The sequence below is a fragment of the Accipiter gentilis genome, chromosome 10, assembly GCF_929443795.1.
Source record: "Accipiter gentilis chromosome 10, bAccGen1.1, whole genome shotgun sequence".
Classification (NCBI taxonomy): domain Eukaryota; kingdom Metazoa; phylum Chordata; class Aves; order Accipitriformes; family Accipitridae; genus Astur; species Astur gentilis.
In genome coordinates this window covers 31138871-31166008 of record NC_064889.1, presented here as the reverse complement: position 1 = coordinate 31166008, position 27138 = coordinate 31138871, and the positions used below count along the sequence as shown (strand labels likewise).

At 42.1% G+C, this 27138-nt stretch overlaps 1 protein-coding gene across 1 annotated transcript in view; it reads right to left on the bottom strand.

Moving 5' to 3' along the window:
- The window catches only part of CD7 (CD7 molecule), a 192158-nt gene extending 167316 nt beyond the window's left edge, over positions 1-24842 (bottom strand). Inside the window, exon 1 of the mRNA XM_049812794.1 lies at positions 24820-24842. The gene's annotated coding sequence lies outside the window, so the exon portion shown is untranslated. The remainder of the gene's footprint in view (positions 1-24819) is intronic.
- Positions 24843-27138: the final 2296 nt, after the last annotated feature.

Below are 27138 nucleotides of genomic sequence, written 5' to 3'. Positions count from 1 at the left end.
GGCACACTGGTGTGATGCTAGCGCTACCCCTTGCCCAGAACAGATAAGGTCTCTTCACAGCTTGTATTGACTAAAGCTGCATAGGAGACATTGGAGATAAGCAGTTCTGAATTGAGTGGGCAGGGAACTATTCAGAGAGTGGAGCAAAAATACGCCCGAATTCCCAGAGGGCTCTGAATCGTCACAAATCAAAGCAGAGTTGAATTACATCTTCACCCACAGCAGAAAAGTGACTTGGAGCAAAAACAAAAACTGCCCACATTAATAGCAAAGCCATTTAGGCAGAAAAACTTCCCAGCTGCTCCTCTAGCACTTCAGAGCACTTCAGACTCTGTTCAACTGCACCAGAGACCCCCAGAAATCACAGAAGCCCCACAACACAGGAATGAAAACAACGGCCTCAAACTCAGTGCAGAAAGCTCATCCACTGCTTGAACCAATGCCTGCCAGAAGGAAAGTGATTTAATGTGAACGGGAGAGAAAGACTACAGCTTTGGGATTGCGAGGAGCTAAACCACAGCTGTGGGGCTACAGAAGGAAAGAGCAAAGGAAGGAGGTGGTTTCTGGCAAAACAACAGCCTCTCCTTCCATGCCGGCAGTCTCCACTAACTGAGACAGCGAGACACAGGCAGACTGTGGAATTCCTCCTGGCTGCCCCACTCCAGCCTAAGCCGCCCAGTTTAAGTAGGTTTTAAGGCCAGAAAGGTGGTGTTTTCATGGCAACATAACTACTAGGCAATAGCAATCTTGCTGTTAAATCGTTGTAAAGGCAGCTGGAGAGGTTTCCTCTCCTGCTTTGTCCGTAAAACACCAGTATCTTATTTCCAATAATATAGGGGCTTTAAGACAGATTTGCCATTCTGCAGAGAAAAGACGGTGTTTTTTCCAGAGTTGAAGGCAAACCTGCAGAGCAACCGCTCTTTGAGAGGTAGCACAAAGACATAAGAATAAGATGGTTTTCAGAAGAAGAGTTAAAGTAACACTTACTCATTTGGCAACCCCAGCAATCACATTCCTTCCTACCTGTGAGTTTCCTTCTCCCAACCCCATACTCATTCCTTCCAGCCACATCCTTTCCTCTTGCCATCATTGAAGTCAATGGTATTAACATGAAGGCTAATGCGGGCCACATTTTAAGCCCAAACTCCTGAAAACAGAGTCCCTGTTTTAGTTCCAGTATTGATGATGATGATGATGATGAAGGTGAGTTTACCCTGCACAGCAAATAGTCCATAGTAGGTCATGGGAATTTCAAGGGTCCCAGTCAACCCTATGAATAATACATTCAGTGAGACTATTAATTCCTAAGTTTAGATACGAGGAAATTGCACTCTGCTCGTATAACACACATGGCCATTAAGAAAAGTGACAATACTTACAGGTAATAAAACTCACTCGCTATTTGAAAACAGCTGCACAAACCACTATTTGAACTACTTCTCTTAAAGTATTTTTCCTTCTATGGAAAAAATTTTGTCTCTGATGGTGATGGCTCTCTTCTAGACTATTGCATTTCAAGGCTTTGCAAGCTGAAAGAGGCACCAGCCCTTCTCCCTCACCCACTGCACCAGCTATATAACAGTCCAGGGCACAAAAGCGCTGTTTTTCACCCCACACAACACAGATTACTTCAGTGGGCACAAACCCCAAAGAAGAGAGCCCAGAGAGATGTCAGAAGTTCCAGCAGTTTGGGGGAAAACTCAGTGGCCTGTGACCTGGGTCGAGTGGGAGATAAGCAGAGGCAACATGGAGCAACCTTAGATGGCCAGATGACAGGATCCCAGAAACTCATAGTATTAAACTCAACTCAGCCAAGGAGTCCATTCTCCCATAGAAACATGGTAGCATATTTTGCAAGTTTGTACCACATCTAGCCTCCAGCATGCTTGTGAACACACAGCACTTTTTACGAAGACTAACCGTGACTTTCAGCAAACCATTACAGTGATCGCAATGCCCTCCCAAGCTCCCTGCACAGATTCATCTCCCTCTCTTCCCCAATTAGAGATTTTTCTCATGACCCCATTTCTCCTGAGTTAACAATGACACTCAGTGGCCAGGAGGATTCCCTGCAGTCTATACTCATGCTACAGCATCCAACCCTTAATATTCACTATATATTACACGCAGTAAATGTCTTCCATGAGTTTCAGGACCCTAAGACAGGGCTCAATTTATACAGGAAGATCACGGAAGGAAAGGCTCAAGAAAAAGGTGAAAGAAAGCCATAGCCTTTTTTCCAATTTGTGCAGTGACCTAGGAAATATTTTCCATCAGTCCACATTCAGGCTATAAAAAAGCAGACCAAAGGAGGCAAAGGCAGCTCTAGATCAAATTATTAAACAGACACATCCAGAGAACACATAGTCAAAGCAAATTACACTAACATACAAATCCAAACCACAAGCCAAAGAGTTAGGTATTTATAAGGTAAAAGTTTTGTTCTGTTATCCTCTCCCACCTCCAAGGATGGATGCAAAACCACAGCATAAAGTACAGCTTGAAAGCCTGCCTCTAGAGCTTTGTCCTGTTGCTTTCTTGACACAACAGAATTTTTATCTGTGCTTCAGTTATGATAAGTTGGAGCATGATGGATAACCGAAAGAGGATAAAAAGAAAACGCTATTGTGCAAGGACAAATAAATGATGAATAATTTGAGTCCATTCCCAAACAGCATTTAATGAGAAGGTTTGAAGGGTTCCTATACATCTCTCCAGCAATACAAATCACACTGATATGATGCCTTTCAGTTTTGACCTAGACACAATACTACTCTTTCAATGAATTAAACATTTGATTTACAGCATTCCTGTGATGAAAGGAAAACAACTAATTAGATATCATGCTTCAGCCATTGTAACATTAGGTATTTCCTAGAATCTGTTTCTCATAGTAATTCTCCTCTTCCCTAAAGTGCTGTTCTTACTATTTTTCAGGAAACTGTTTGACACTTTTTTTTTTTTCAATGTATCAATTCTAGACTGTATCTCTTCAATGTAAAGCACCTGTAATTTTAAGTGCACACATATGCTGACAGAATCTTAAATGATGTATTTTACTCGTAACAATAACAATTCTGCTCATTTAAGATTGCTCGCTTCTCTTTGGACTAGAATATTAACACACCACAAAGGAAAAGGGTTTCCATCCTATTTCTTTGCAAAGGGAATTCATTTAAATGTTACACGGGGTTTTGGTTTTTCTGTTATCATTGTGTCATAACTGTGTTTTCCATCATTCCAGTGAGAGCATCAATAAGATATATCTTATTATTAAACATTATTACAGCTGCCAAGTCAAGCACTCAAAAGACAGGAAATGCAAGAATTCAAGTTTGGCTTCCAGCATGTATACATTATGATACTAACTTTATAATAAGATCTGCCTTTGAGTGCTCTGAATTTTTTTTATGCTCAGACCTGCACCCACTGAGCATAATTTAGGCACCCTGAATACACTCCTGGCGATGCCCACATCTCCCTGTTGCCTACAAGTATGCTCAGGGACTAACCTGACTGCAAGAAGTGAGCATTTGTGAATGTCCACCATGGACTACTGCTGAAGGAACATCAGCAAATACGACACCAGAATATCAGAGTACTCAAAATAAGGAACATATCAGTGAAAACATTTGGGAAAGCCATCATTTAAGCCACTTCCCCAGCATCACATCAGAAGTCAATATAATTTTGAGGGGAACTGAACCAGCACAAGGGGCTCCCTGCAATGAAGCACCCTCGAGTCACCATGCAGGGACATCCCACATGCCATCTATCCCATGATAAGAGCTACAAAACACTCAAATACACTTAAGGACAGAATTTTAGAGGCATTAAAATGCTGGGGTTGAAGAAGTCTCATCTAGGTTGCACATACTGGGAATAAACTAACAAACACAGTTCAGCCCTGAGAAGCGGATTGTATGCCCTCGCAGCCATTGGGCCTTTCTTAGAGCTAAAGGCATTTTATAATTAGCTCCATCTCTTTAAGAAGAATAGCAGCCTAGAAAACAGCATACTTAAACCTTGCCTTTCCTTCCTGTTTACCGTTCTAATGATAGAAAGATAAATTAAAATGCTCCAGTGTGAAGAAGCATGAGAGAAACAGGAGATTCTACCTCCCATAAAATATTGATCAAATTCACTGACAAAAAAAAAATATTTCTGGTTATTAAACAGACATTTAAATTACATCTCAGAATGACTCCAGCTGCCAAAATAAAAGAACTCAATTTTGCAAAGCTCCAACACATTAACATAAATCCCTGCCAGATTAATCAACTAGGAAAGCCAGCAAAGGGACCCAAAGTATGACTTTTGCCCACAGTACTCAGCATCCCTAGTAAGACTTGTGCAGGATTTACACCAGTCAGGAATTAAGCTTAGGAAGGAGGTCAGCTTTTAACAGATTCGCCGATGGAAATGCACTGCACGTAAGCCTACTGCCTCAGTTACATAGGACATATTAGCCAAGCAGGTCACTTTATTTACATGGCAAGTGCTGAGCATCTAATTGCATAGCAAGACCACGCTATCCAGGTAATTATAGGCTACCTGCCAACTAATTATTTCTTCTCTTTCCCCCATCCTCAAGCCTGCAGCTGCTACATAACAGTGATCACACTCTGACTTTATTCAAACAATCTGCAATAAATACACAGTTAACCAAGAAGTCTATGTAGCAAATAATAGCTGCTATTAATATTAATGGCAACTACATGTGCATATTGCTGGGAAAATTAGTGCGTATGGTATTTACTTTCTAAGACCTGGGAGGCTGTTGGAAAGCAAATGAAGGTCAGTCAGAGGTTAAACTTGTTACTCAGGCCTTGGTTAGCTGAGATAATACAGCAAATGGCTGGCTCAAGCTTGGAAAGCTCTTGCGCAGGTATCCCACGAGGTTTCTTTAAAAAAAAAAAAAAAAAGTCAAATATCCACAATAGCAAGGAGTTTCCACAGAGTGGAAGCACTACCCATGTTGCAGCCTGCACCCAAAGGTTGCCAGGGCAGGTACCTCCGCCATGGATTGCAATAATAGCGCCTGGCTGGTTGATAGACCTATAGAGCAAGATTTCAGGGAATCTACACCTTAGCCAGGTGATTACAGCCAAAAAAAAAAAAGAGGTGCTTTCAGAACAAGAGAAGCAGGAATGCTTCCAAATCTCCTGATCTCTTCCCTCACCAGCCCTGATGCACAACAGAGCTTTTATCCAAAGCCCAGGCACCCCATGGAGTCATGCAACCAGGACACGGGTGGAAATACTCTCCTTTCCCACCCCATCTTTCAGAGGCCCAATTTATGTCCTGACAATGTATCAATTTAACCTCCACCCTTCTGAATTCTGTTTGAAAATTGCACCTTGGGATCTTGCATCACATCCGAATGAAAATAAAGTACAAGCAGAAAATAAAGACATCATCAGAATAGGAACTACAGGTGCTGAAGAGGGAAGAAAGGCATACTGTGTAACAGCATAATAAAAAGAATTTATTCCTAGTATTTTACCTGTAGAAATCAAAGCACTTCACAATGGTGGCAAACATTTTAATCTGTTTACAGCAGAGAGACTGAGGCACAGCAAACAATTTATCCAAAATCCAGCAAACCAGTAACAGAATCAGGAATTGCACCAACCTCCTAGCAGCTGCTTTAGTGCTCCACGCCCAACCCTGCATCATCTGAGGACATCAAATAACTGACAGGTGACTAGGAAAATTGAAACATGGGGAATGAAGAGGAATAAAAGAGAGATTTGTATTGTTCTGTTACCCGGCATGACATTCAATTCTGCTAGCTTTAAATAACTGCAGTACATACATCTCCACCAGACCTATTCAGAACGAGATGAATCAAGTCCAAGAAGCGCCTTTTTTCTGCCCTCATTTTCAAGGCAAGTTATCTGAACAGTCACATTGACGCAGATATTGACAGTGCAAGCGTTTAAACTTTACTGAGAGTTTTGTGCCAGACCTCTGCGTATTTCCCTGTGCAATAATAATACCAAGACAATGAATACACCTCTCAAAATTATCCCTATGGAGACACAGAACTGGGCAAGTATTTATCCAAACTCTGACTTCTAAATGTTCATACTAGATCCAACAGGTATACTTTTCATATGAAAAATTTTATCACTATAGATGAAAAAAAAATAATCTTACTTTTCTTGTTCCTATCAGCCAAAGTTACTTTTGGAAATAAAGCATTGAAAATAGACATTTTTCAGCCAAACCCTACAAAGTTCACATTTGGCCAAGAACAGTTTGCTCTTAGTTGTCTGAGAAGAAGCTAGAATGGTTTGGGCATATGGATTATTTTTAAAAATAAAAAAATCCAGCATTCCATCAGAAAGTGTCAACAGCCCTAATTCAGGTGAGTAAGTGTCACATGCTGCATCCCCACAGTGATGTACTAGGAAGGAAACTAGGACAAAGATGGGCTGGAGATGGCCCTCACAGCGGGTCATACCACATCTAGGCAGGACACGCACTTGTCTGAGGTCCAGAGCATGTCCGTGGCTACAAAGAAACTTCACCAACTTCTTCTCCATCTGTTCTTCAGTCTTCCTTTTCAGTGCAAATATACAGCAACATAGACATTTAAAAAAATTATATATATATATACACACACACAAGACCCTCTAAGTATAAAAAGCTCTTTGTTTTGCAGTGTAAACACAATGCTGTGCAGAACACTGAGCTTATGCCAACCCAAAATACTAGTCACCCAAAGCACTCTAAGGCACATCAGTGATGTCCTGCCAGCCAGTGTCACTGAGGAGTCAGAAACACTGAGACTCTGACAAACAAGTGACTCATCTCTTGGGCATCACTGAGCTTCAGTTGTTCGAACATCATCACCAGAGAGTCTGCCAGAATATGTGAACTGGCTTGATGTGAAGATTATTTCAAGACATTTCTGAACCATCCAAGACTGCTTTCACGCCTAGAAGCACAGAGGAAGCTCTGTAAAGTATCACTTTACTTTCTCCTTGGGATCACGTTGATTAAACTGCTTTAAGCCATTCAAGGCAAAAGGCTGTTCACACAAATGGTTCCAGCTGTAGCAACTGCCCGGATGATTATTTCACTCAGGCAGTGAGGCTGACCGAATGCTGAAGATGCCGTCCAGGCTGACCCAAATTCAGCAGCACAGCCAGCTGCCGCAAACCTTTCCCAGCTCTGCTTCCTCCAGAGACACTGGCATCATCCCCACAATTTTGTCAGGTCCAGACCTAGGCTGATCATTCCTGGACACCCTTAGTCTATCTTACAAACTTTGTGCCAGATTTTTTACAATTTGTAGAAAAATGCTTAGTGGGACTGCAGCAATTTGAGGCTACAAATATGATTTGAGTAAAGGCTCAGGAGGGAAGCAAACATCAACACAGCTTTATGGCCAATACAACGGTGACTTTTGCTACGGAGCAACCATTAAGTCCAGAAAGAGCTAAACATGGCTAAGCTTTCTCACTGCCCCCAGACCTGTAAAGTAAATAAACAGCAGACATTTCTAGGCTGAGGCACGGTCCTGTTACCAGCCTGAAGGCAATTTATATCCATGAGTTAAGCCATAATAAGATGTGCTTATGTAACAGAACAGTTTATATGCCACCAAAGGGCTCCAGGCACTGCTTTAATGCCTCATACACTTCCAGGCTACATGGCACTTCGTATTTACACTCCCCACTTCACCACCTTCAAAGTTTCCTGGGATTTTAGCATGGCACTGTTGTTGCGTTTTATTTTTAAAAAAATCAAAATGTAATTTCATGCCACTTTGGCACGTGATGTTATCGCTTTGTCAAAATTAAAAAGAAATGAAGTGCCACGTTCCTGTTCGCCACCTTTGTCATAAATATGAAGTTTCTTTTGTTAAGTAATACTAAGAGCTGAAAACAGCAGCAATCCAGCACCTGCTGCAGGGCCAACCTCACGGCCACATGATGTCCCCTCACCACCCTGTGATGTTTTGTCATTTCATTTATTCAGACAAGCAGAAAGCACAAGGCATAGCTAGTGCAGCACCTCGGGCTGACGAAACCCGCAGCACGTCTCAGGCAAACTGCTCCTGGCTGCCGGTACATCAGTGCTCACTCCCAGAGTGTCTGACCAAAACATCCCACAAAGTCTTCTTGTTAATGCTAGACTGCATTTGGAAACAACGTGCTTTCAAATGAATTCATGTCTTATGAAGTGTACCCTAGTAAAAATTACTTATGTGATTAGGGCGGTGCATAACTGGCCAAGAACCTCAGTTTTAACATCGATGGGGTCAGCCCTTAGGGTATTTGGTCTCTGCAACTATTCAGTCTTTGACCTCTCTCCACCCAGTTTTCTCTCTACATCCCACAACTCTCATGCTACATAGAGATAAGTTACCCAAATAACACAGATCTGCAGCCCTTGTCTTGACCATCAGCTGAAGAGGGATGAGCAAGGGGCACCTGCTCTGCCTCATGCATCTCCCCTGCACTTGACTGTCCAAGAGCTGGGTTCAGCAGCGCCTGCGTGGCAGCTGCAAGCCCAGACCAGCTCTGTGTTTACAAACCTACATCAATCATTCGGGGAAGGATCTCCAAGGGCTAAATGTCGTGATGAAAAATTATTTGGTATTCATCCAAAACCAAAACAAATCAGTCTCACTCAAGCCAGGACACCTCACCCTTGAATTCCCTCCAGGCAAGATCAGCAGCAGATGACATAGTGTCATGCTTTATAAATGTCACATAACGGGGCCAAAACTGCTTCTGCCTTCACTGATTATAAGGGACAAGGGGCTGTTGTGCTCATCTGCTTTGGCCTCCCGTGTTACCCAAGCCAGGGAGCTCACCAGGAGTCACTCTAGTTTGAAATTGTCAAGAACCATCCCTTTGCTACTCTGAAGAACACATTTTTGCAAGCTTCTTTCCTTTGGAAAAGGTTGTTTTATTCATACCAATTAAGCATTCTTTTTTGCATCCCTCTGGAGAGTTTCAAGAAGCAGCATTTAAAACTGATTTTCAAAAAGCTGATGGGAGAGAGGAAAAAGAGTCAGGATTTTTTTAATCATGTCCTGGCTAGAGCCCAAAAATGAGCTACTAGAGCACCTGCGGCTTTAGGATATAACTCTGCAGTTGGAGGTTAGAGTGTTTTAATTGGAGTTGTACATCTGAAGAAGGAAACCTGCAGTCTATCTGGGTAAGCAGGAATAGACCAGGAACAAGCCAGGGCAGTCGTCCTTTAACCCATCATGTGAAGGGACACTCCACTTCCAGCTGCTGGAGAAGAACCCAGCAAAAAAAAAAAAAAAAAAAAAAAAAAAAAGGATTTCTCTCCCAGCCTTAGGGGTTTATCATACCAGAACTGCAGAAGCCATCTGACTTTTTTCTTCCCTGATGTCTTCCCAATAAGATAGTTTTACGTGTATTTCTATCAGGCCTCCAAATAATAGCCTGTGTACAGGGTTTAGCTTCTACAGTTCTATGAAAACTGTACGTATGTGAAAAGGTACCATGTATGATATTGCCCTACATAATGTAAGCACAGTTACCTTGCATAGGCCTAGTATGTTCAGATATATATACATACACATACCTCAATACCTCTATAGACTAAAAGGCCCACAAAAAAGTTTACAGTTTAATATTAAGGACAAGCAACAGAGGTTCAGAGTTGCATGTGCAGAATTTTAATACCAGTGCTATTGATTTATTATGTTAAAAAAAGTGGTGTGTGTTTTAAATGGAAACAACAGGGAAATTGTGAAGTGGCTTTTTTTTTTCTTTAGGGCCAGAAACCAATTATAATGACATCCTTTATATTTATAAATGCACATGACTCATTCAGGCATCTTTGTTGAAGTGGTGTATTTCTTTCCAGTAATTTAATAGCTCAGTGAGTTTATCATGAAAAAACAAACCTCCATCATTGATATGCACACTGAGAAACTGGAGAGATTTTACAAAATCTACTTGCATTTGACATTTCTCCCAGCTCCAAACAGCGAGTATGCATTCCATGGGACTGTTTGTTCCTGGAAAATGCAGCCCCAGCTCAACTTCATATATCAGTTTGTCTAGAACAAACATTTTGTACTTACAAACAACATCTTAATTGACTAAATGAAAAAGGCAGAACATTTACTGCATATAACAAGTAAATATGTCTTTTCTATGTCTCCTGCCACATTTCCAAGCATATATAGTAGGATAAGAATAAATACCTGAACAAATCAATAAACCCTGTGTGCCAAAACTCTGCAAAGTAGTTACAGTTTTCATGCCTGGATCTCTACCCAGGTACTGATAAAACCTGACATTTTTTCTGGTGTGAAGAAAAGAGTACATGTCTAGACAGACACATGCTGTGAATCAGACCGCTGTCACTTGACTCGTGGGACTCTCCAAACTCAGTTATGATCTATTGAATGTCTTTGACTTCTTGCATACTCCTTGACACTTTAATATCTTTGTCATGCAAACCACCGCATGAAGCATATTACTGTATTAATACTCCAAATATCTTTAACGCTCTAGGCAAGTCTCTTAAAAATTCAAAATTTTCAGAGACTATGAATGAGTTTCCAGTGATGAGGGCAAAATGATTGCTTCTCTCACCATACCAGAAATTGTAAGTAGCTCTTACTCACATCTCCCAGCAAAAGTCACGGATGTTTGAATTAATTTTTGTTAGGGATTAACAGCAGATACAGAGCATCATTATTAAGCAGTAAAACTAATTAAATTTCAACAGCCTGGAAAATAATTTCAGATTTCCAGTACAAAAATGTTAATTCCCAAAGATGCCATTCTCAGTCCTGACCTGGCTTCTTTACACCGAAATGACAGAGGGTGGGAGCATGTCACTTTTAAAGTGACAATTAGTGCTGAAGAGAAGTCCCAAGCAATAAGGCACATGAACTGAACACTCCCGTTCAAAACAGGATACAACAACAGGAGATGCTTCATTCTGCAGAATATCACATAGTTGAGCCCCAAAGTTAGTAACGACTCATGCAACTGAGATCCCCCTCAATTTTAGTTTGAAACTATTCAAGGCAAAATGAAGGAGTATTTCCACAATCTTACATAACTGTTTTGTTTTCAAACAAGAAACTTCATTAAAATTGGAATTCCTTGCATGCACATGTTTTCTGTCCCTTGCCTGGCATTTTCAGCAGACCCCGTGATGCTCATTTGGACTCGGTGTGGTCTAGAAGAGCTCTCCAGCAAAGTTGTGCAAGCTTTCTCCATCACCACCTGCCATTAGCCTCGCCCTCACCTATGCAGGATACCAGCCAAGACACAGAAAGTAACTCCCAGAGCTCTCAATCCCCAGGGCAGCACTGCCAGGAGAAGGCAAACTAGCACCACCGATGAAGTGTCCTTGGGGCCATCTCTGCCGTCTAACAGAGCAACTGGAGATGGCTTAACAGAACCAGACCAGGGACGGGTTCTCCATACGGAGCCTCCTTGCCTCTTCCCTACACATTGCACCTCGTTTATATCTTTGCAACACACCCCCAATGCCCAGATTAATTATGGAAGACTGACACAGAACCCTCTCTTTCCTGACACTCTCAAGTCACTTTTTTTATACATATACATGGATATAATGTATACTCCAATCACTTTCCCACCCAGATTTGTCAAACTTTCATACAAATTATTAATCAGTTAAGAGTACAGCCTCCAAGAGCCTATTCTTGTGTTTATGTTGAAGCACCAAAGCTGCCAAATCCAGAGGACTGCAGTGTCCAACCCAGCAGTTAATTTGGCAGTGTATAGAACTACACGTGATGTATCCAGCACAATAGCAAAGGGTCTATCAGCTTTTTCTGATGTTTTTGGAATGGAACAGGACGTATTTTTCTTAAGTGCAAAGTATTTAATATTGCAACAGCTGCTAAACTCATTAAGCCAGCCCAGACAATGATCACATCATTACCATAATTCCACTTAAAGCATTTGCCTCTTAGGAGGACCAACACGATACAATCATTAGAACATTTTTCTGGCAGTTAGCATCCTTATTGTTGAGGGCAAGAAGTGAATTGAAGCTTCCTCATTTTTCTTTGATTAAGGTCTCAATTAGAAAATCAATGACTTATTGAGGTTGCCACAACATTTCAACGTCCCAATTTTTCCACTGAAGACCATAGAAACTTCACTGGACTTCGAAAGCTGAGCAAATTGAGCTCCTTGCAGCAAACCAGCACCAGTATGAACTTTACTGATCACCTCTGTCCTATTTAGAATAGAATTCATATTTCTTATGACTTTAGGGTGTTTTGCAAACGCAGTAAGAGAATACTAGCATGGTTTCTATAGAATGCAAATGCAGCATCTGAGAAGAGATAATCCCTTGCCACACCTCACAAACCTGCATGTCTGCAGGAAGGCAGAATATTCCCTAAAGAGCAGCATGCAGAGGAAACGGGTTGTGAAAATCCTGTTATATAGTGCTGAGTAGAAGTGCCAGGAAGCCATCCCCTGCTGCTGCTGCCCTCACATCCCACCCAGCACCTGGGGGGAAGAAGATGCTATGTAGGTGATGAGAAAAACAAATCTTTTCTGATAGCCTGACAGCAGGCTGAAGCCACCCAAATCTGAAAATTACTGTCAGAGAACAGGCTGGTGGTCGGATATCCGGTATCAGCTGAACATTGCATTCATTTCTGAGCTAAAAAGATGCACAGTAGCACTTATTCCATTAAGGACTGTGTGCTTTCACATTTTAAAGTTGATGGGTGAAGGACATAGATAGGATAACTTCACGTCAATGGGAGAAGTGGTTTTCCATGAACCACTCCTTTGCCCAACTATTCACCATTTCCTGCAACGCATGAACTAGAAGACATCAAATGAAACTACAAGGCAGCAGGTTTTAAACAAAGACCTGAAAATACTTTCTACCAACAATTGTGTAATTAAACTGGGGAAGCAGTCTGCCCCAGCATGATGTGGCCAAAAGCCAGTAAAAAGCCAACACTGCCCGTGTCCACATCTCCCCCTTTCTGATGACCACTGTAGGCAGTGATTTTTTTCTCTCTTACTCTAGAAGCTGCATACAAGGAGATCATTATCAGCTTGATGTGATTTCCTCAAGATCCAACAGCAGTAAATCCAGGAACACCATGAATTTTATTAATATCAGATCTCCCAATTTTCATTCTTCATGATTTGTTTCATGTTTGTGATTTCTCTTTCCTCTCACACAAGAGTCAAGGCATGAACTGAAGACTACAGCTAGAGAGACCGTGGCTCAAATCAGCTCACTTAATCACAGACAGAGAAAAAGCTGTCAAGGTGTCCTGTGCATAGCTATAACACACATCTTACGAGTTGTAGGAATGCATGTGGGCAAATATTTTTTAATATCATTGGGAGCTACAGAAAGTCTTTAATCACATGTACGTGCTTACGTTTTTCTGATTTCAGACTGCTAGAGCTTAGATTCAGGCTGACACAGAAGATCCCAAGCAATAGCATGGGAAGAAATGCAACTAGTGAGCTGGACAGGCATGGGAACAGCATGAGTGAAGAGCTAAGGAAGCAATGCAGTCCAAAAATAAGGAGAAAAGACTAAGAAAAAAAAAAAAAAGAAAAAAAAAGAAAAAGTACTGTTTGGAGAATAAATTATCTATACTGTTAGAGTAAACAAGTATTTCCAATATTGCTGGAAGTTGTAAAACCTCATTTGCAATGGACCTGCGAGTCGTATCTCAGAGCATTTATACAGAATTATGCTCCAGCTGCTGTGTCAGGGTCCTCCTTACTACACACCAGACAACCCAAAAAGGAGTGGGTCCCTGCCTTGTCCCAGATAGTGTTTTGTGTCTTCTGCTACAACAAATTCATACTGAAGCTTTTCCACAGCTGGGGGATTCACACCACCTCCATCATTTGTAGATTCCTGAAGACCTAGTAAAATCCTGGACTCATGCTTCTTCCCTTCCATGTGTCCTCTAATTGGGTTTTCCTCGACTGCTGTCTATTTTTACAAACCATGCATTTCAGAAATTTTTGTTCGCTTTAGCTGAAATTGGCCAAGGCACTCAAAATTTACAAGGGGAACTGTCAGAAAGGCTGATGTGCGTGCAGCATATGATCATAAGAGGTTCATTTTCTTATGAGAACAGCCAAAATGTGCCATTTTTCTGGCAGTTGTGAGGATATGTCATTTCAAGGAGGAGAGGCACAATTAATGATCAGAACACTTTGATATTCTACATTCTGGTTCTTTTCCTTCTGGGCTGCAAGTCTGGATATTTCAGACAGAGAAAGTGAAAACTGTGATAACAAGGAATCTGTCCTGGGTGTGCTGCCTTCTGCCTGTGCCAGCAGCCTGGGAGCATTTGCTGCCAGAAAATTTTTTTTATTAATTTTTTTTTTTTCTTTTAGAAATCAGAATCCCTAAAGTTCTTCCAGAATACACAAATGTCTATTTTTGCACCACTTCTCACTGAAAAGTCTTCCCCCCATCCTTCCATTGCAGCTGTAAATTTAAGGTTGTAGTTATAGTGGGACTGTCAGCAATAGTAAAACAGAGGCTGGGACAGACCATCTTCAAACTTAAAAGAACCAAAAGAAATTAGTGATACCTCTCCATACCCTCTAGTAAGATATTTTCATATTAAAGCATCATAAGAACAAAAGTTATACTAAAAGCAACTCAAGCACCAGGGAAACACAGGAGTTTGTTGCCTCATTTATTATGAGCAGATGAACACTTATATAGCATCCATGATACACATCAGTGTCAGTAGCAACAGAGGGAGTTAAGGGGACTCAGCAATTTCTGCAAAATCTGATGTCTTATTAGATGAGAAATATGCAAAGGGATGCAGGACACTTTACATGCTTGGGCAGGTGTTATTCCCACACCTCAGTGCTCCTGCCTGGTTTTGTCCTACCCTAAACCAGGACGAGTTAGTCTTTACCCAGAGCCTGGACTGAGGTTTCCAGGGGAAAAGTATTGGCATCACAATGGCACACTGAGATTCTGGGCTTTCTGCACAGAAAAAGGGATGGAGTACTTTTCCTCCAGTTCCAGAGTGCATTTTAATGCAGGAGTGAAGCACTGAGCTAGGTAACTCCTGCTGGCTTCCCTGCAAGATCCCCCCAGAACAGAGTAATTTTTAAAAGATGTTTTCTTCCCCAAACAGGAGCCCAAAACTAGTGGAAGAGAGAAAAGCAGATGAATTTAAAAGAAAAGAAAAAGAGCCTATAGCACAGATCCTACTGTCTGCAGGACCAAAAGAATGAGGGAACAGACAGCTCTACACCCTGCAGCAGATGAAGGCAATCACAGTATCTTCAGGTATGAAAAGCAAAGCTGGCCCAGCGTGAATTCTACAGGGTCTTTGCACAAATCTCAAAGCATTCAGAAAAGGAGAGTTTCAGAAAAAATATGTGCTTATTGGCTTTGGTATTTAGAGTTCCTTTCTCTGGCCAGGCAGAGAATCTTGTCTTAATGGTATCCTATCGGAGCTCCTCAAAATGCAACACAGACGCCCACTAATATTTAAGTGACAATCTAATGATGTAGTTAATGGAAACAGCTGGCTTTCACTGTTAAGTATTGCTGACAATCCTCACTATATGCCTTTAGTTTTTGATGACTAATCTGAAATGCCTATTAAAATGAGGAATTTCTAAATGTCAGTGCTGCACATTTTCTGACGACGCCCCTTTAAATTTCTACTAGCCAAAAATACAGACTTTCAGGCTTAGTCAACTCCTACTGGTTCTCCTGAACTGACAGAGAAAGAAAAAAAAAAAGGCAACATTTTAACTTTCCTAAAGAGAGTTTTACTTTGAAATTTATGTCTTAATATCATGATTTCTTGCTAGCACATTAGATCAAATTTGCGTTCCTGCAAAATACTTAGATTTTTCTGAGCAAGCATTTCCTCAAAGAAAACAGAGTCTTTAGAGAATTTTCAAACAGATTTTCAAGATCTTTTAAATTTGCCACCTAGAGACAAGAACGCAAAAATCTCTAGACAATTTTTTTTTACATTTGGGCGTTGATGCACACAGACAAGCAGTGGCATATACCAAACCTTCTTCCCTTATTGATCCTGTCACTATATTAAAAGCTGCTACACAATGAAAAGACTAATCCAGGCAAGTCTGAAGTGTGAATTAAAAGTAAACTGAATAAGATTTTTCACAAGAACAGAACTGTTAAATCTACTCCTCCACTTATTAAAAATCAGATTAAAAGCAATGATGTTGCAACATAATTTCTGTCTTCATTCATCCTCTATCTGATCAGTAAAGATCCAATTTAATGCATTTCCCAGGAATCTTGCTGCTGGAATGGGAATACAAGAAGTCATTTTGACTCTTTCAGCTGTTAAAACAGAACACATCCATCAAAAATGGTCTGTTAGGTCAGAGGGAGAATTGGATTTAAAAGAATATCAGCATGTTATGCTTGTAGTATTCCCACTACAATAAGCAGTATTTTAAATAGTGAGAATTACATGTGTCATTTCAATTATTCCTGCAGTGAATTTCATGCTGAGGATAGTTGCTCTATAGCACATCCTAGCGAAGGACTGGTGAGCATAAACAACCATGGTCTCCATAGGGGTGCCACCTCGCCCCAAGCCCACCTTATGTCCTCAGGAGACCCAAGGACCTGGCCCAATCCAGCTGAAAGCCTGAAATTTAGTTCTTGGCCTCATCTGCATTAGAAAAGCTTTCCTACTATTGCTTTAAATACACAGCAATCTCTCTTCCTGCAGAGACAGCATATGGCAGTAAGCGATGACTTATAGCAGGGTGCCAAATAAAATCTGTCAGGCTCACAAAATTATTTTTGCCGCTGCAGCCACGGGCATGGGGAGGGTTTGCTAACCTTCAGCTGGCATCGAGATCCTGTGCTCTTCCAGCTCCCAACAAATGTACTTACACCAACAAACTTTACTCCTAGTAAAGTTAGCCTGCTCCTGGCATGACTTTTTCCCCTTCCTTCAAGATTTCCTACCAGAGCAACCCTACCATCAGCATATCCATCTTGAACCATTCTTGCCCCCAGTAAATAAAGCCAGAGAGAATCCCATCTTTGCAGGTTGCTATAGATGCACTGCTGACAGTGACCTTTCTCTGGCAGTTTCTCTTATTACTCCACAATGATAACAAGAGAGGAAGGGACGACGAGAAACTAAGCAATTCTCTGTTGTTTCTCCCAATTATTGTGATAACTGCTAGAGAGCAAAGATTAAAACAAGTATTCCTCTTCCATCACAAGACATCCTCCTCCCCCCCCCCCCCCCCCAAAATCCCCACCTTGATGATCATGCAACATTTCTTGACACTGATGTCTAGAAACATACCACCTAACATCCACTTCCAAAATTCCAAGCACAGCACCCACACAATTGAGCATGTCAAGGACAGAGAATTAAAATATATATATATTAAGAAAATTAAAGATCATGACACTTTCAGATGCATCAGTGGTGGTGACCACATAGGGTACTAGCTTCTCTAGCTGTGTGCACCACCATGCAACAGTAGTGTGGAGCTCTCTGCAAGACCTTCAAAATAATTAACATAGGCTTTTATCCATGAAAATGTGCATCACATTTCTTTAAAAAATTCATAAGGAGCTATAACCTAAAATGGATCGCATTTCTCAGCAACTGGCACCCTCTTTTGCTGACAGGGAAAAACATAATCAGTGCTGACATTTTGTTTCTGAAACACACGGCTTCTATTGTCATCACATTTTGACTCACCAGCACATAGTATCAGCCTGTAGTTGGCAGTTTTAATTTCCTGCTAGTGCAAACACATGGCCTTGTTCCAAGCCCACAACTTGTCTACCAATGTAACACGTGAAGTATCATAGCTTACATTTCAATTAAATAAATAGTCCAGATTCTCGGCTTTCAAGAGCCACGAACAATGCAATATCCCTGAGTAAAGTTCTTAGTTTTATCAAACTGAAAGGTAATGTAAAATCCAAAATGGTGATTTTACAGATTCCATTTTATCACTCTCTTTTTAAGATACATGACAGATAGAAGAAACCTGAATCCAGAAAAAATTCGGGATGATTGCTGAACTGCTGCATCAACACAGTTATTTGCATGCTGTTGCCACTGGTGCAACAATACAGCAGGTCCTGTATTTTAATTGCAACAGAGAAAAATGTCCTAAATTCATCAGCCTGGTAGAACTAACTTGCAGCGACGGCTGCCAGCAGCTTTTCACTGCACTAATGAAGAATTGACACCATTTCTCTGTAAGAGGAGCTCACGGTACTAAAGGTTAATTTTTAAAACAATTGGCTGAATTACTAGAAGTTATATACTAACATCACCAATGTAAAGGCATGATACCTCAAAGCCTGGTCTAATTAGTGCAGACAGAGAACAGGGAGAAGGTCAGGGTGGACAAGATCACCTCCTGCTGAAAAGAAAGGAGGGACCAGGTTTCTGCACCAGTGAGATGCTCGAGGTGCATTTGTACTTCCAGATATTATCTGCTGCATTTCCCATGACACTCGGGTGCCCTCTGCAAGGAGAGGTGGTCAGGAGCAGCTTTCACTCACTGGTGGCTGATGCTCGTCTTTCCTCTGCTGTCCCTTCTCCAGCATCGGCGCCAGCCAGCAGTACAGCATGTGACTCGAGATCTACCTTGAGTTTTGGGAGACTCCTCATGGGCTGCAATTAAAAATGGGTTGGCATGAAGCTTTTTGCACCACCTACAAGTTTGAAGCTTGTAACCAGCCCCCCAGGAAAGCTTTCTGCTGTGCTAAAACAGATTATTTCCCTTTTGGTACTGCTAGGAGGCTTTTCTTGCTTTTAACTTGCTAGGCATGGGTTGCAGGAGGGAGCACAAGATTTGTGTAAACGAGGCTCTTCGGTTCTAGCTTTGTACATCACACAACACTTTGCAGTCCTTGTTTGTGACAAGGTCTCCAAATTGTACGGTGGGGCAGGGACAACAGGTTAAAGATAGGCTGGTATCTTTGTAACCACACTTCAGGCTCTAGTCTGGCCTTGGGCAACACGGCCCTGGGAGAAAACCTCCTATTTTCTTTTTCTCTCAGTATTGTTTTCTGCAAAACAAACAACATCACTGCTGAAGGAAATATTCATGCTCATATATCAAAAGGCAGTGCATTGAGATGAAGGACTTTTCACACTGTCATGCAACCCACAACTCTGCCTACAGCTGCTTGGAAGCGTCACTCCAGCAACCCAGAAAGCATTAAAAAAAAAAAAGCAGCACCAGTTAATGTTTTTCCTAATTATCTATACAAATCTGGAAAGATCTGGAAGGTTGAGCTTTTTAATCAGAATATACACTACAGAGCTGGGAGCAGGAGGTATGATAGGATTACCCCTTCAAATACCAAGAAAACGAAGATTTTCTTCACACTTTTTTCTTTCCTCCTGGAAGTCTCTCTAAGAGTTCAAACTGTTAAAGTAGTAAACATTTTGTCCTGAAAGAAGGATGAGGTGATATTTAATCAGTAAAAGACTTTATCTTTACTGTAGATTGATTCTACCTATTGATTTTCAAAAGTTAAAATCTACTTCACTGGAGATCTGTATGCAGTCCAATTAAAACCACTTTCTCCCCCAGTTACTTAACACAGTGCACAGGGGTACAATAACACCACTTTGACAGCTCTGCAAGCTGCGGACTTGTACTTGTTCTGCTGGGTTTGCAAAGCTGCCAGAGACTGGCCATTGTGCCTGAGGAGCAATATGGACAATGCTTTTTTTACATATATGGAATAAACCAGTTATTCTGTAATCAGCTGCACCGCGTTGGCTTAGCCACCTGTTCTGCTGTTTAAAAATGCAAAGAACGCAGCCCTTGAGTGTCATTTCACGTGCTGCCACCGAACCAGCTCCAGAATCACTTCCCATCTTCTGAAAGATCCCACCGGCTCTCTGCCATCACAGTCACACTAGGGTTTGACACAGAAACGGAGCAGATCTGCACTCATACAGGAACACCCTGCATGCCTGTCACTGAGCATTGCATCACATAAATACATTATTTGTGTTTAGCAATGGCTGTAAGGGAAAAAACTAGGAGCAAAACAGGAAGCGGGAACCCCTTTGTACTCACAGTAGTGCTGTAAGGAGACAGGCATGTGAGACACCGACAGACTCCTGTAATTCAAGAAAGCATTTTGGGCCCATCGTCATTTGAGCCCAGCAGCACCAAAGCACCACGAGGTCACCATGGGGCAGGAGAAAGTAGAAAGAAACGCTGGTGGGTCGAGACAAGGACAGGGAGGGATCACTCACCCGCTGTGGTCGTGGGCAAAAAACAGACTCAGCTTGGGGAAAAAACAAAATCAATTTCATTTGTTACCAATCAAATCAAAACAAGGATAATGAGAAGTAAGACCAAATCTTAAAACACTCCTACCCCCACCCCACCCCTCCTTCTCAGGCTCAAATCCACTCCCGATTTTCTCCACCTCCTCCCCCCCAGCAGCGCAGGGAGACAGGGAACGGGGGTTGGGGTCTGCTCATCCCACCTTGGCTCTGCCACTCCTTCCTCCTCAGGAGGAGGACTCCTCACTTTTCCCCTGCTCCGGCATGGGCTCCTCTCTCCCCGGGCTGCAGGCGGGCATCTGCTCCCCAGCTCCCCTCCGTGGGCCGGGAGGGACAGCCTGCCGCCTCACCGGGGTCTGCGGGGGCATCCCCTCCTCCCCTGCTCCTCCTCCCCTCCTTCTTCACTGACTTTGCTGTCTCCATAGGTGTTTCTCTCACGTTCCAACCCCCCTACTCCCTGCAGGTTCCCCTTCTTAAACCTGTCCTCCCAGAGGCGCTACCGCCATCACCGATGGGCTCGGCCTAGGCCAGAGGCGGGTCTGACTCGGAGCCGGGGAAGCTTCTGGCAGCTTCTCACAGGAGCTGCACAGCGGCCCCTTCCCTGCCACCAAAACCCCACCACACAACCCCAAACCAGTGCCCCAGAAGGGGTGACAGTCATTCCAGGCAGGAAGAGTAAGACTATATCCAGATCACCAAGAAGGAAGAGACGTTTCCTTAAGACTGAGGGTTACTGGGCTGTCTGGCTCTTGCCAATAGACCCCTGAAACAAGGAGCCTTGTTGGAGAGGATTATGGGATTTAATAGCCTCATTTAAAATATGAGAGGCAATTTCCAAATGCTTTTCCAGGAGAGGGAGGTTAAAACACTGCTAGCCCTGTAATAAAAACAACCTATCAGCTCAGACTGGATTTGGTCTTCAGCATGGACTTCAAGAGAAGTGAGACTTTGTACCCCCTCAACAACACATCTCCCTCTCTGGTCTTCAACACAAAACAACAAAAAGTAATTTCAAAATAATCTTTTTTTCCTTTCTTTTCCTTCCCTAACAAAATTCTTTCTCAAAGCATTCTGATTGTCAAAGGCCATCACAACCCAACAGGCTGGTTTCAGAGCTTTTACTACAGGCTTCTCATGCCTGTTTGCAGCCAGTGCTCTGGAAACCTGCAATGACAGAGAGATTGGCTCCTGAGACCGGATGTCTAAAATTCTCCAATTCACACCACCACAGAGTTGCATTATCTAGTAATGAGCAGCTACAAACTACAGCTTAGCTGTCTAGGGGCAGTTTGCCACAAAACCTTAGCAAGCTTTTACCTAGCTTCCACTGCTCCTTTACCACATCAATAAAAAAATTGAACACACCCACGGTTTACAGTTTAAGCACTAACATTTCTAGGATTCAGAAGCTCACAGTAAGGCTCTAGTGCATGAAGCTGTCATACCTTAGCTAAAAATAATCATATAATTAACTTAAAATGAAGAACTTAACCGGTTATCTGTAATTTCTTTACTCCATAAAATCATAGTTGTACCATAGAAATATTTATATACTGAAGCTACTAAACAGTGGTTGACTTTTTTTAATGCCCAGACATTTTTCCATCAGAAAGATGTGGGTTTACTAAAATAAATATTTTTATATGGAAAATACCATTTGAAAGGATACTAAAACTATATTTTTAATAAATTAACCTTCACGGAAAACTGAACAGACTTCTGTTTTTAATCTGGAACTTAAGCACTCCTTTGGGGAAAAGGGAAGAAACTTAAAAGGTGAAAGGAAACAAAATCCAGAGAAGGAAAACGGAAAACTCAATACTTGCATTGCCAAAGCAGCACTAGGAATGTATAGCAAGCATGCTTTTGTTTAGGAACTGCTGTGGGAAGCGCAGAAGGTGGAAGCAGTTGGTCCAAGTTTACACAGTAAGTCAGAGGATCAAAACCCTGGAAGGCTCCCCTCCTCTGACAACAACCACCAGAAGGAACCAGCTTTAGAACAGCAAAGGTTTGGATTCAAAAGTGGTTTCTCTTACTCTGTGAAGGACACTTTCACATCAAAACTTGTAGTCACAGACTCTGACATAGTAGTAGTATCATGCACATTCCCCCAGTTGTAAACACTCATTTACTCGTGCAAGTTGGGAGTATAATTTCAAGATGTTTTAAACGCCAAAAAGAAAGACAAGGGGGCAAAGTGCACCAATACCAGCCTTTAGTCCACATAAACTCCTTAATACTCAGGGGTGGAAATACAGTAAATATTCAGACCTAGTGTGCTGTTTCTTCTTACTCATTTCTTTGAGGGTTCATTTATGCTGAATATCATTATTGGGCTTGGTTTATGAAGAGTCAAGCCTTTGGCTCCACGTTAGACTGCATTTCTAAGATTCTTCATGGGAACGGTCTGCTTCAAAGTAGGGATGTACTCTGAAAAGCACTAGAATACAAAACGTCACCATGGGCTTTTAATCACCTCTCATGGGCTCCAGAACATACTGGCTAAGTCAACAAGAGACTGTTACAAGCACTTCAGCTTCTAACTTCTTTCAGCTCTGACATCTTTGTAGCATCTGTAATCCAAGCCCAGTCCTCCCTTGTTCCTAGAATAGGACCGTAACAGGGACAAGACAGATGTATTCCCAAATACACCTTAACTAATATTCAAATTCAGCCTTGTGAGGTCAAAGTTACTCCCAGTGAAAACAAAATCAGCCAGATTTCCTTAATTTGCAAGCCAGGCAACTAGAAGAAAATTCTTGTTTGTACACAGTGAAACAGCAGAAGCAGTTGAGCACAACTGTTGAACTATGATCACTCTTTCCAAGGCAAAACCACACTGATTTCTCCATGATGATTCTTCCATTCATGGGAGCTCATTCATCCCACATGGCAGTGTTGAGAATAGTTGTAAATCTTGATACTTATCCCAGAAATGACTACATTTACAAAAGAGCACACTGAAGTGAAAGGATATCATATTTTTCCTCTTTTCTTAGGATTTCTTTCTGGCTCATCCCTTCCAGGACCAAGTTTCAACAAATCCAAGAATTTCTGACGTTGCAATAGCTCATTTTCTAGCCCTGCCCTCAGGTTCCTGATGAGGTTTTCATTACAAGCTCTGTCCTCCCAGTCTTACACCTCAAATTACAAGAATTTGAATGGAGGTGTTAAAATGCACAACATTTGGAAGGGGGTCGTGGGAAAGAAAACAAAATAAAAAGAGTTACCTGCTCTACCATTTCATTTCATTCAGAGACATTTTGCAAGAGATAATGAATTTTGAATATCAGAGAGATTGCATAATCCAGCCACCCACTATCAGGCTGCTTAACACAAATTTGGCTTTATTTTTGCCCTTGCCAAACTGTTCCTGCAGCAGGCCCCTTGCTTGGCAGAAATGCTGCTGCTATTCTGGCTGGAGAACACATTTAAGGGGAACACTTTGTTCCACTGTGTCGAATTTATTCTCAGCAAACTCTTCCTTCCTGCTCACGGCACTCCCTACTCCAGAAAAAGCCACCGAGACCAGAGCAGCCCCAGCCTTGGTCCTTGCTCATCCATCGTCCAACTCCACAGCTCCATTGCACCATCTTTTGTTGGGAGTCTTGAACGAGCATCAGTGTCTTGATGGAACCACCTATTCTGAAATAACTCAATGGGCAGCATGAAAAATGCTCAGCGCAGGACCCATTTCATATGGAGTGACAGGAGCTACATTTAGAGGCTGATCTCCAGCCCAAACTTGGGTTTCCTTACAACTGTGACAAAGTCACATGTCTTTCTACTGCCTCAGTTCCCTCAATACAAACCACACATAATAAAAATCCCTATGAAAGAGGCTGCTAGACAGAATTAATGCAGAGTTTCTTCTTTCCTTTTTTTTTCCCCTCCCCCTTTAGCTCATCAGGCCTGGAGTCTGACATAACAACCTACTCTTCTCCTTGTCCAAGTTATCATTGTCTCCATTGAGACACGGTGACTAAAAAGGCAGCAAGAGCTGTTTTGAACCCAGACCTCTGAAAGGAACAGAATCAGATTTTTTTTTTTTTTGTGAGAAGTACCCATTAATTCCACCTAGGAATCAGTGAAGTTGCTTATTATTCCTAAAACAAAGCTAGAAGGCAAAAGCTCAAATACGTAAGTGCTAGTACCAGGTTGCAGGCCTTTAAACATCCAGCAGAAAAGCAGAGTCAAGTACTCCGCTCCCAAACTCAGAGCTCTCTTACGAGACAAAAACTTGCATTGAAATGAAAGAAACAGATGTGCATTGCCACAGAAAATGGAATAACACAACTTGTAACATTATCAGTGCTTATATCTAACTTTGCCTTAAAATCATTAACCTTTTTATAGCTTGCTTTGTGGCTGAGTACTTCCTATTTCACATGATGATCTTCTCAATAGAAAAGCACTCTCAAGTGAATTTAGCCTAATGAGAGAAGTCTGTGATGACACTTAAAATCATCCATTTATCTTTTGAAAAGAAACAGCATAAGTACATTCCCCCTACTCACTCACAAATTTGCTTCAAGTTTGTTGTCTATGATGAATTTAATTCCAGGCCAGCTCCATTAGCCTCGACTTTGGTGGTTTTATATTGTGCTTGGTTGTTCTCTGGGAATCAGTTTGCAATCCCCCAAAAGCTTGCACCCAAGAGCCCTGGGACAATAATTAACTCAGAGTTAACATCAGCTGGGTTCACAAATGAACAAGTGATTCAAAGATTAAAGGCTCCACATCAATTCTCCTGATATATCCATGCAGAAGCTGCCTTAAAGTAATTTGCAGTGATTAATACGTGTTATGAGCTGGCAGAACCCGATACAGGCACACGCCAGAGTTATACTTCAATGGGAGAGAGAAGGACACTGCTGTCAGGGAGAGACCTGCCTGCTTGATGCGTGTAAAAATATAACTCTTTTACTATATCAGCAATACATTTTCTGAGCCTGGCAGAATGCAAACAGCCAGCCTAATATCTCTAGGCCAAAAACCTACTGAGGATGCAGAATTATGTTTGGCTTCTACAGCAGCCAACTATTTTAACAGTCCCATCATTTTTACATTTGTATTACTTAGGTGAACATTACACTTGTTGCTGCTCCTGAATCTACCATCCAGACTGGGTTTTGTTCAGGATGATCTAAATTGAACTACTGGTAAAATGGCATTTTTTTCTTGTTAACATACAGCAATAAATCTTACTGTTAGGAAGAGCAAATTTGTATTTCTGTGTTGAGAAATAACGTGATCAGGAGAGCAAATAACACCAAACAGAGCATCTAGCCTTCATATTCCTAGTTATTAGGAAAAAAAGAGAGATGCAGTAACTTTAAAGGAAGCACAGAGCCATTCTGCTAAACAAATGTCTTGACTTGAAAAATTAGAATAATTACTAGCACTCTCTTACCTTGTTGATGAAGCCTTAAGTGAGCTTCAGACCTTAATTGTCCTATAAATGCAGCACGGCTTGAGCTCAGACAAGCACCTTAGGAAAACACTTTGAGAAGGGCTTGAACTTAGTTTCATTACTTACCACTGAAGATGATTTGGGTTGATTGGTTTCTGAATGAAACCAAATGAGCTGAAATAATCTATTTAAGGTATCACCAGCTCTAGAACTTAAAGGTAAAGACCCTGAAAAGAGGTGAGCCTGATTCCTAAAAGTGAGGATGAACAAAGTAAGCACAAGAGTGGGAAGTAAAACTCTTAACTATCCTGATGCTGGAACCCTTAGATAATGCAACAAGTACCTAGAGAAGTTACAGGTGCTTTAAAAAGGTGATAGTTTAGCAAAGCACGAATGTACATATTCCTACTAAGTTTCAGCCCAATCCTGGGTTGTGTGGAGTTTGGGGACATTTCTAGTGAGAGCAAATGCATCAGGGCTTAGGAACTACCGAAACTACATAAAAGAAGTATTAAAGCAAAATCCATATACACAACAAAGGCTGCAGGAAAACCCTTAATTGTCACCACCTCACTTTTGACTTGGGAACTCATAGAATTCATGTAAAACAGATTTTTGCTACGTTATTTCATAACTTAAAAAAAAAAAGAGGGGAACAATTAGGCAATCCACCACAGGGACCCCGATACTGGCTGTCTGCAGGACCCAGCCCCTCCTATCCCAAGCCAGGGAAGCTCTGGTTGAAGCCCAGGGAGCCCAGGGCTAACCACATCTCCGAAGGCAGCCATCAGCTGTCATCCTCACTGCCAGCCAAGGGGAACAGGGAGGCTCCTCTCCAGAGGGTTTTGCAGCTGCTTATGGACAAGTGCCGCAGGCAGGGACTCTGAAGTCCTTTGGCCGGGCAGGAGCCAGACGCTGGGGGTGAACGTGCCTCAGGAGTCATGGACCCTTTTGGGGAGCTGTTGGGGTAGGCAGCAATGCTACCCCAGACCTTGTTACCCAATTCCTAACTGCACAGTATGCCAGTTCTTAATTACCTCCCCCGTTCCTCCTGCTCTTCTTCTGTGTGCCCTGGTCCCCAGCACCTCAGCTGGCTTCACCCTCCTTTCTGTTGGGGATGGCAGAGGAGCACCAAGAGCCCGACACCGCAGATGCTCCCAGGGAGCGAGATGGGGTCATCCTGGGTGGGAGTCTCAGCCCTAGTCCTGTCCTAGCCTCGATGCAGGCAAAACCTTCCTGGTGTGTCTGACGCGGGTGTCTGGGGTGGCGGAGCCCAGAGCAAGCGAGCGGGCGCAGGAACAGTGATGCACCTGCCGCACCGCAGGGTGTCCTGGCCGAATCCTGCCCGGCCAAAGCAATTCTTTAATTAGCCTGTTTCTTCACGGAGGAAATAGCTTCTAAGGCAAAAGACAACCAAAAGCAA